Genomic DNA, 11,367 nt, shown 5'->3' with positions numbered 1-11,367 from the left:
GGGGTGGGGTATCAGATGCCAGTAGCCTTCCCTGTGCACTGAGCCAGCTGTAATCTGCCAGGGATTCCCAGAGCTCGGAGATGTGCTGGGAAATGAGTCCCACATGGGGGAAGGGGAGATGCTGATAGGGAGGGAGGGAGCCAGGGCTGCATGGTGAGGCATCACCTCCAACGCTGAATCCACAGCCCACAGAGAACCACAGAATGCTCCTCATCAGCCTCAGGTCTGATGGTTCCAATGCTGCCAGTCTGGACCAGTTAGAGTTGCCAAAAATTCCCAAATAGTGGGATATTTCTGGTGGAATGGAGTCCCTAAATGAATGGTCACTGCGCTCTTGTGTCTCTTTGGGATGCAAGCTAAATTTGTTCCCCCTTTCCTGCAACCATGTAATCCTGAAAACCCATCTCCACCTTCCCATCCCCTCTCTCCCTGCTTTCAGACTATTCCACAGCTCTGACTCCTGGTTTCTCACCTAGGCAGCACTTTGCTCTCCCATCGTTCCCTCCAAAGCACAGAGGAAAAATCCAGACAACTCCTCTCTCCCCTTCTCTTCAAATCCCATCGCTGCCCATTGCTTGTTTCTCTTCCAAAAGAAGCACAATCCACAAACATCCTTGCCGTGCCTGCTTTCAGAGAACTGGTAACTATTTTAAGCCTAAGCCCAGGCCCTGGTGAGCCTGGATTGCTGCCTTGCAGGGCAGAGCTCTCCTCAGTGGACTGTCATTCCCCCAGTCCTTAAGCCCTCGGAGAGCTCCCAGTCAAGCAGTTTCAATTAAATTTCAATTAACAGATCTGAGCAAAGTGCTCTCTGCCACAGCATCACCAGGAGGGCTGGATCAAAGCATGCAGACGAGCAGCTCACCCTGAGGCCATTCACTCTGGGACTGTGTGGCCACGTGCAAACCTCCCAAAATGGGGCTGCTCTGGTGGCGGCTGGGTCCGTGTCTGGCTCGAGGGCAGGGCTGTGGGGACGGGAAGGAGTCCCCATCGCAGCAGGGCCCCCTGGCCCGCAGGAGCCCTGGGCCAGCAGCCAGGTCACACTGTCCCTAGGGCACCGCTGCACCACGGCACAGCCCTGCCGAGCCCTGGGGGATGCAGAGCCTTGGGCCACATGCTCCAATCCATCCCTTCAGCTCCTGACTTCCCTTTGGTGTTGGATTGGGAGTGTCTCATTCACCATTTCTATTTGCTTTACTGAAACTTTGTGAAGGGAGATTTGTTAAGTCCTTCCAGGTCTCAGCTGCAGCAGCTGAGAGTCACCATCCATTTCACATCCCTTCCACAGGCACCACTTTCCCCAATGTTCTCCCACCCCATCATCCCAAGGGATATTTCTGTTCTCTACACGTGCAGCAGCAGTTCAGCTCATGCTGTGCTCCAGCCCCTGCCTTTCCCTTGGAATTCCACCATTCCTCGCTCAGATCCCTCCCACTCCCCCGTCCACTCCTAGGACAGGTTTTCTTTGTCCCCAAATCTCTGAGCCGCCTTCTCCTGACGCCACATCAGCCAGTTCTCCTTCCCTGTGCTTTCAGAGGAGCTGCAGCCTGTTGTGCTTTAATTAAGGTGTATTAACAGTGGCATGTTATTGATTTACTGTACATTTGCATTAGCTGAGTACCTCATGCCCTTATCTGATGGGCAGAGCATGGATACAGTGCACGGAGCCTCCCTGATGAAACTCGAGCAGGAGAAGGAGCAGGCCCACCTGGGTGGATCTGCAGAGCTCTGGCTGCTTGGCAGTGGCTCCTGGAAGTGCCAGATGAAAATCCAGATGATAAGGCATGAAACCTGAAATCCAGTTTTATTCAGACTGGCAGAACTTCCCAGTCCAAGTCTTTTCACCTTTCGTGCTCTGTCTGTAATTCCTGGCTCGCAGCACAGAAGGGGTTGTGGCTTGTGCCCCTTCTTGCAGGGTGGGAACCACCCAGCTCAGTAAAACACACAGAAAATGGTGAGTTCATCCTGACAGAGCAGGCCCATGGTGTGGGAGGTCAGACCTGATGGTTCTGTGACCAGGGGAACCCCCTCGAGGTGTGCAGGGAAGACAAAAAGGCAGTTTCAGTGCTCCAGCAGGTCCCTCCAGCAGCCCAAACCCAAAACTCAGCCCACATCTGCAGGACCCCACAGCCCAGGGGCAGGGCTGAAGCCCATGGCAGCTGAATGATATCCCGTGCTCTGGTCCCAGCTGACCATGCCAGTGAGGACAATGACCCTCTATGAAGCTCCTTACCCACGGCCATGATCCACACATGCCTCAGCACAGGGAACTGGAGCTCAAAACTGGCCTGGGAACAGCCTCAGCTTGTCCAGGTTGAAGGCATGGAGGGTTTATGGCAGACAGAGCCTGGGTAGATCCCTCTGTGCACAGGTACCGCCCAAGATTTGGGCCAGCTTGGGCTGAGCACATCATCCCCCCACGGGAGAACTCGAACGTCTGACAGCCTGAAATCTCCAGGGTTTCACATGCACCCTCTGCCTTGGGGGAACAATTTATCAGCAGAAGTGAACCCCACCCTGCTGGAAAACCCCAGCACACATTGGGAAGTCCCAAAAACCAGGTTACCTGCAGCAAACCTGGTGGATCTGCCCGTTCACTGGCACCATGGAGAGTCTGCTCTGCTCCCTCAGCCTGCAGCTCCTGCCCACACACAGCCAGGGCTACACACAAGAGTGGCCTCAAGCAGCATCCTGAGCTGCTGAGTGCTCCTGGAGACATGGCTGAGGTCCTGGCCAGCTCTGTATTCCCAGCAGGAAGGAGATGGAATGTGGTGTCCAGCCAATACTGCTCCACAGAGTGCCCAGAGAAGCTGTGGCTGCCCCATCCCTGGAAGAGTCCAAGACCAGGTTGGACAGGGCTTGGAGCAGCCTGGGATAGGGGAAGGTGTCCCTGCCCATGGCAGGGGGTGGAAAAAGATGAGATTTAAGGTCCCTTTAAGGTCCCTTCCAGCCCAAACCACAGCCCCTCCTGCCACACAAACTTTGGGGCTAAACAAGCAGCAATCAGGCACCTTCCTGCCACCTCCAAAGATGCTCTGCTGCCCTTGGGCAGACCTTTGGGAACTGGAGTATCTCCTGCTTGCCAGCCACGGCTTTCTCACAGCTTGGGCATCCCATGCCTGGGGTCCCCTCTCAGTTCTCCTGCTCTCAGTTTTTGGTCTGTCAGTGTCTTGTCCAACCCTGTGGTGTTTGCAGAGACACCAAGTGACTGCATTCAAACGCTCAGACAGCCGTAAATAAACAGATCTTCAGGGTAATTCAAAAGAAAACTGAAATGAGACAGAGCTGGCCTATATTAATCTCAATGAGTTCTCAGCACAAACGAATGCAAAGAGCACATTTCCATACGGGGGCAGTTCCACCAGCTGACACAGATGAGCTGAGTAACTCAGTCTGTTCTTCACTATGGATGTGGCAGCTACTTTAAATACTTGGGAGTTCAGAGTTACCTGCTCCTGCACCATTCTTTAAATTGATTTGCAATGGTTCTCTATTGACCTTGCTGCAGAAAGCTCAAAGAAAATAAAAATGTCAGACCCTCATTAGGAGATCTGGAGCAACATCAGCCAGTCATGAGCATCATCCACCCCAGCACCTGGAGCAAACCTGGGGCTGCATCTACCCTAAATCATCACTTCTCCTGTGTTCATTATTGGGGGCTTGGGGACATCACCATTCCCACACTGGAGTCAAGACTGCAGCACTTGGCCTTGCAGTGGACACAAACCCAGGACAAACAGCCAGTGTGGAGCCCTGCTGGGACCCTGGCTCTCCCCCTGCAGCCCTCACTCATCATTCTCTTTGTCACCATGCTGTGAGGTCTCCCCGCTGTGCTGCACTATCCAGAGCTGATCTGCCCATGAATCCCCTGCCTCGATTGCCGTCCTCCTTCCTCTGGGATTCCATCCAGAGATGTTCCCTACCCCAATTTCAAACCCTGCCTTTGTGGCCATGTGCCATGAATGTTCCAGCTAAAGTGACTATTTCAGCCTCCACGAGAACACTCTGTCTTCACAAACTTGTACTTTTTCCCAAAATTCTCCTCTTGGAATGAATCTGCTCTATGGAAAGCTGGAGGGAAATCAATCTGGCCACATCTGCATTAGGAGAGAGGAGGAAAATCATACTATTTTCCTACCTTGGAAAAGCCCCCAAACCCCTACATTAGAGGTCCTTTCCAAGCTCAGTGACTGGTTCTGTGACTCTTCCCCCAATGCAAAGAGCTCCTCAATCCTGACACTCTGCATCCCACCCAACCCACTGCACAGGAGCAGGAAAGGGGCAGGGATGGAGAGGAGGGAGAGCAAACATGGGCTGAGTGCAGTGTTTGGTGGCCACCAAGGTGATCCATCAGGAGAAGAAAAGAAACTGTTGAGCAGACAAACAAACCTTTACAAGCCCAGGTGGAGCAGGTTCCTTCCAGTTCCATATTCCTACAGCTGGGCCATCAGTGAACTCACTTACCCTGGAATAGTCCATAGGATTTAAAGGATTGGAGGTTCTGCCTGCATGCACGTTAAGCATTCTCCCAGCAAACCAGATATAAACACAACAACCCCAAAGGTCAGAGGGCAGAAGGCAGAGAGGGATACAGAGCAGCTTGCAGTGATGGGCTGTGGTGTGTGAAGGTGGAGAGGGATTCACAGGAACCCCCAAGGGAACAAAGGTCCAGCTGTCCCCCCTCATGGGATATAAACTAACAAGTGTGCCCACACAGCAAAGCTCATCTCTGAGCCTGTCACAAAAAGACACAACTTTGCTTCAGCTAAAACCAGTTTCTAATTGGCTAAACCAAAGGAAACTTGGTCCCCTGTTTAATGAAAGGATCTGCCCGCAGACTTTCATCACTCAGAGTGTTTTTGAGCCATGCAATGGTTTATGTGACTGGGTTTCATCAGCTCAACACAGTTCAAAACCTTCTGGGTTGGAAAAAAATGGTTCACAAAATGTGATGCTCCAGCAGAAGTAAACACAGACCTGCCAAATTACTGCAGCTTAATGAGCTCCCTCTCGTCAGCTGAGCTGGCCTTGTGTGTACCCTCTCTGAAGTCAAATGTACTCATGTAAGCACCCTAAGAGGCTTTAGGAAGGGATTCCTGTTTGGGCAAAGCTTCACAATGGCTGGTGCTGGCATTGTCAAGAATTAGGTGGTTGCTTTGCTAATATTCTCCTCCTGTCCTTGCCTCCAGTTGAGTCTCTGCTTCATAGCCTGACTCTAAACAACATCCCTGAGCTTTTATCTGCAGGTGACAAACAGAGGCATACAAACTGGATTGGCAGGAACACAAAGAAAGCTTTCATCTCATCACTGCACGAGGCACTTACAGGAACTTCTCAAGGAAAAAAGAGATTATGCATCAACATTGTGAGCATAAAGACAATTTAAAAGGGATGTTAAGAAACTTCATGTCAGGAAAATATAGAACATCTGCAAACAGACGAGTATTCAGTAATAAGCTACGTCAATGATCTGGGAGGAAAGAGGCTGTTTTCCTGCAGTGACAAGCCCAGAGAACATCCCAAAGGGGGTTTGAACACGCTGAAGTGCTGCTTGTGGTCAGAAAACTCGGCTGGCTGTGTGCTGCACTTGGGCTTGTTGGGCTCAGCTTGTTTCACCTGCTCCAAGCTCTTTGCTCCTGTCTCTGCCACATCTCACACCTGAGGCAGGTGTGGAGGTCCAGCACAAGGCTGGGACAAGGAACTGTCCTGGAAGATTTCTGGACTTCACACACACACACCCCAACACCCAGTTTTGTGGCAGGTGACAGTATTTTGCCACCAGATTTGGCAGGACTGGGGTGACAGAAGCAGCAGGACAGTTGCAGGCTGTCCTATGGTCCCTTCTGGGTGAGTGACTCTGCAGGAACACACAGAGTGACTGTGATTATTATAATAATCCAGGATGACAGGAAAGACTCACCTACTAAAGAACAAGCTGGCTTAGCTGGTTATTAGTCCACTAATTACTGGGTAACTAATGGTAATGCATGTTTATTCCCAGCTGCCAGCAAACACTGCCTACACTGGTGCACTGATGTCTTGGAGGTGCTGCATCCACCCAGGAATCATCGAGCTGAATCCATGTGCCAGCACAAACACTGCCAGAGCTGCCAGGGTGACAGGGGGCCTGGGTTTCCCTGGCTGGCTTCACCTTTCCAGGGCTCTGTGCTCCTGCCTCTGCCAGCTGGATGCAGCCTGGGAGCCAGCTGGAAGCAGCACGGTGCCAGCTGGTGGGGCTGCCCACTTCTCTGGGATGTGTCTCCACCTGAGCTCGCTGCCTTCTGCTGCATGAACAGTTGGCAAGGAGATGGCTCGGAGGGTCACTGTGGTCAGGGTGTCATCCCCTGGGACATCCTGACACGAGCCATCCCCATTGCCCAAAGCATTTTGCTGGTATCTTCACTGAGCAAGTCCAAAGTGGCCTCCCTGGGGGACTCAGCCAACTTGGCTGCTGCTTTTGCCATGTCATTTGTGATACATTTGTTCAAACACCTCCCTGCTCCTGCCTTGTGCCTGGATGTCAGCCTGGACAGGCTGTCCTGACCTTCTCCAGCTGCTCTTTTAACTCAGGGCAGCATCGGTGTCCTGAGAAATGAGAACCTGGGCAAGCTGGATTTGGACCTGTGCTGTGTGCAGTGTTCTACGTCTCGAGCTCGGTGCCAGAGGTTGGTACTGTCACTGCTCCTCTGGGTTTAAGATGAAACCATGCAAGATTTAGTCCTCATCACAGTCTGGAGCCTGTCCCACCAAATGTCCCTCTGCACTCCCAAGGAAGGCAGTGAAGTCCAAGAAATATCCTGCTCTTTGAGAGTCTCATTGGAAGAGGCAGCCTGGGGCTGCACCATCCTGTCAGGGAGTTGTGCAGAGCCAGAAGTTCCCCCTGAGCCTCCTTTTCTCCAGGCTGAGCCCCCCCAGCTCCCTCAGCTGCTCCTCATCACACTTAAGTACATGGTCCTTCCTGCCATCAACTGCCTTTGCCAAGTTTTGACTGAATTTCTCCTTAATGACTCCAGCTTTGTCATTTCGGGGATGTTCCGGCAATAAGATATGACAAGGTGTGAATTATAGGACAGTAATTCATGCCTGGAGCAGTGTCAGGCACAAGGCTGGGAGCTGAGGGCCGTCCATGCAGCTCAGTGTGAATTATTGCACCATAATTCACGCCATGAGGACACGCTGAGGGACTAACCAGAGACTGCCCACACAAAAAAAAAATGGGTTAAAACTCTTCATTTTATTTAGCTTGCTGGATTAGAGGGGACATTATACTCTCGCAACATTCCTTTTGGTCCATCCCTGTGTTGTCTTTGCTGGAGCCAAATGAAAAAGAAAAGGCCCAGCTGGATGTGGAAGGGGTGAGGAGCGTGGGGGCTCCTCGAAGTCAGAGCCACCAGTGCAGGCAGAGCAGTCGGCACCCACCTGCTCCTCTTCCCCCTTGCCTGCTCTAAACATCCAACACCTGATCCTAAAGCACTCCAGGAACTCACCACAAGCAGGAGTAGGGTTGGTGGCACCTAGAGCTGTCCCAGCATGGAGCTGTCCCAGCATGGAGCTGTGGGGAGCTGTGTCTGCTCTGAGCCTGAGCACAGCCTCCCCTTCCCACAGGCAGGAGCTCCCGAGAGACTGAGCAAAGTGGAAAAGGAGTTTCAGCAGCACAAGGGACGTCCCAACACCGCCCCTGCCTGAGGTTGCTGGGCTGCTTCTGCCTTTTCACTGCTTTTAGTGGCCAGTCAGGCACAGGGGAGAGCTTTGGAAAAGACTTTGCTGAGCATTTTAAAGGCTGGGGTTGCAGTTTTCACGCAGGCAGTACACAGTCACACTTGTGAAATCTTTAATTTTGTTTTTTTAATCTGAGAAAACAGCCCGCAGTGATATTCATCCCTTCCTAGAAAGCTGCTACAGTTCAAAAATAAACCAGCTGCTTCTCCAGGGCTCTGTGGGAAGTGATCTGCCTCCAGGAGCCCCCCAAACAGCTCTGTTTTGCAGTAAACATGATCCAGCCTGCCCCTGTTTTGGGGCTTCAAACACAAATGCCCTAAAATCTCTTTCCAGCGTTTGTTTTGTTGAACAAGGAGGCGAATCCTCACCTTGCAGTATGGGCTTCTCTCCATGTAGGGGTGTCTCCAATCCCTTGTGTACAGTGACAGACCTGGGACAGCCCTGAGGAAGAGGAAGCTCCCTTCATCCCAGAGCTGGCCACCTCAGGGCCCAGGGCTGTGGGTGATTCAGGGGTGGCTGCTGACTGCAGTGGACCTAAGGCAAAAGATAATTTAAGGTTATCCAGGGCAAATTCCAAGTCATTATTCGGGCTTCAGTTGCCCAGTCAGTACAGATCTCATTTTGAAATGTCTCCAGGTTAATTGATTGCTGTTTCAGACAGTTATTGATTTTCAAATAATTATTCTAATTATTTGCCATCCAGCTAGCTTTCTCTCCCTCTCCTCAGGCAGTCTGAAAACATTTCCTTGCAGAGCCCCACACAAGAGGCTGGTTTTTAGTGTTTCCAGTGGAAGGTGGGGCACTGGGGCAGCACAAGGCTCGAGGAGACCCTCTGCCCCTGGGAGGGACATGGGACCCACCACAATGTCCAGCCAGAGAGGACCCCTGCCCCAGGGCTGCCAGGGCACTCTGCAGATAGTCAGGGGTGCAAGGGGGTGACAGTTCATGACAGCTCTGCAGGCTGGTCTCCACCAGCCTTGGGAGGAACCTTCTGGAATCTGGAGAGCCCAAATGAGCTCAGCTGCTCCTCAGGGTTCCTGTGTCCTTGTCCACACAGGACACAGGGGATGGCTTCCCAGTGCCAGAGGGCAGTGGGATCTTGGGAAGGAATTGTTCCCTGGGAGGGTGGGCAGGCCCTGGCACAGGGTGCCCAGAGCAGCTGGGGCTGCCCCTGGATCCCTGGCAGTGCCCAAGGCCAGGCTGGACATTGGGGCTTGGAGCAGCCTGGGACAGTGGGAGGTGTCCCTGCCCATGGGATGAGTTTTCAGGTCCCTTGCATCCCCAGCCATCCCATGAACAGAGATGAAATGACAATTCTCTCTATTTCCTGCATTTCTTTACTGCAGGGTGGCAGCTGATGGGTGGGGAGAGGCGCTTTGTGCCACCACACCCCGAGCTGGGGGCACTGCCCCTGGGGTGCCCAAAGAAACTCCTTTTCTGCCGGACATTGCTGTGGGAGGTGAACGCTGGAGACCTCCTGCAGGCAGCAATAAAACATCAGTGGCATCTCTACAAATTATCTATGATAATTTTCTAACACAAAAGAGATGGCACCTAACGTGAGGTAATTCTATTTTAGATCTTATTATGATGGATAAAGATGAATTGATCACTGAACTAGAAATCGGTGGTTGCCTGGAGACCGGTGATCATGACCTGATTACATTAATTATGGGATAATAAAAGACAGTCCCAACCAGTAATACATACCTGGTGCTTCTCCCTGGCTCTGTGAGGCTGAATAAAGAGGTGAGGGAAACTTGCTGGGAAGAAAAATAAACATGTACGTAAATGAGTGAAAAATTAAAAGTTCCCACTAAGAGTTCCCAGCCTGGCTAAAAAGTTCTATTTGTGCCATAATTTTTAAAGAATGATGTTTGATTTTGAGATCTCTCTGGGTGAAAATAAAAGCAGCAATTAGAAAAAGAAGCAGTGTATAAAGAATAGGGGGGAAAAAGGGAAAAACTAGTAATCAAGATAATTTAACATTTCTGAGTGGAGGGAAATTGATAAGGGAAGCCAAATGCATTAAAGAAAAATCTGGCTGATGAGTTATAGGTACTAAGAGCTGTTACTATCAACAAGAAAAAGAACCCTAATTGTGGTCCCTACTGCTACTTGAAAAAGATTATAAAAATGATAAAATTAGATGGCAAAATTAATAACAGTGTCACCGAGAGGATCCAAAAATGTCAGAGTGTCATTATCTTGGTCAAGCAGCTCATAAACTCCTCGGGGCATTGGAGGAAGCTTAAATTTAGAGAGTGTACAAGAGACTTTTTGCTCTGAGGGCTTCAGGGCACTGCAGCAAATGATCCATTGCATATTGCGAGGGCTTCCTGAAATGCAGCATTTCCCCCCCTTTGGGAAGGGGGCTGACCCAGGCCACAGAGCTCTTGTTCCTGAGCCTCTCCTCTGTCACTGTGCTCACAGTGTTTAAAAATACTGTCTTTAAAAATGATGGCCAATTGCCCTCCCTTTCTCTGTGTAGATCTTATCTGGGGACAGCTGCTGGCTCACAGCCCTGCTGCTGCAGAACACTGGGGGAAAAGCAGTCAAAACCATGATTATTTTTAATTTAAACCTGAGATTATTTGTATAACCACCACTATGAGAAGAGCTGGACCCCTGGCAGCCTCTGACACATTTATCCTTGCAAGCAGCGATGAAGGAGAGAATGGGATCAGCTCTCAAGGGTGGAATGCAGGGTTTGTCTCCAAGTAGGAGGGTCCCACTCCCAGTGATGCCACAGCTGTGTTCCACCGTCTCTGTGGCCATGTCCCAGTGTCACCTGAGCTTGGGAGAAGGTTTTCCACCCTGCATTCACCCCCAGGATGCTGCAGCCATGGACAGCAGCCTCATCCCCGAATTCCAAGCCGCAGGAGAGGACAGGTCAGCACCCAGGTGGGACAGTGACAGGGCACAGAGCCCTTCCAGGGGATGGGATGGTGTTCCTACACAGACCTGGAATGGCACAGCAGCCACTGGAGCTTGCAAAGTGCTTGGAACTGTATTATAAGCCCACAACTGTGTCACCATCCCACCACGGTGCTGCAAAATGAGTGAAGGTGGATCCTGCACCCACAGCCAGCCACAAAACTCCTTTTGAGTTAAAACTTTACTCCTGTCTTACTTATTTATTTGCATTTCCGCAGTATCAGGAGGTCCCCTTGGGAGCAAGGTTTCCTTGCCAGCCTTGGCACACACAGCAAACAAGATGCTCAGGGTCTCAAAGGGCTTCCAGTCTTTCTACTAAGTGGAAAAGGAGGAAGAGCCCCTGTGGCGCAGCCTGGAGCCTTGCACTGGGGTTGTTGTGATCCAGGTGCAGAACCCGGCACGTTGCTTTGTTGAACCCCCTACAATTGGTGTCGTCCCATCGATCCAGCCTGTCCAGATCCTTCACCATGCTGCAGAGGTGGGAAAGGCCCCATCCCTCAGGTGCCCCAGCCCAGAGCCAAGGGGTGCCAAACTCAGCATCCAGAAGATCAGAGAATCATAGAGTCAGAGAATCATGGAATGGTTTCGGTGGGAAGGGACCTGAAAGACATCTCGTTCCACCCCTGCCATGGGCAGGGACACCTCCCACTGTCCCAGGCTGCTCCCAGCCCCAATGTCCAGCCTGGCCTTGGGCACTGCCAGGGATCCAGGGGC

Source organism: Corvus brachyrhynchos, unplaced genomic scaffold (assembly GCF_000691975.1).
Source record: "Corvus brachyrhynchos isolate BGI_N302 unplaced genomic scaffold, ASM69197v1 scaffold305, whole genome shotgun sequence".
Taxonomy (NCBI): domain Eukaryota; kingdom Metazoa; phylum Chordata; class Aves; order Passeriformes; family Corvidae; genus Corvus; species Corvus brachyrhynchos.
The sequence above is the reverse complement of the archived record's forward strand: the minus strand, read 5'-3'. Positions refer to the sequence as shown.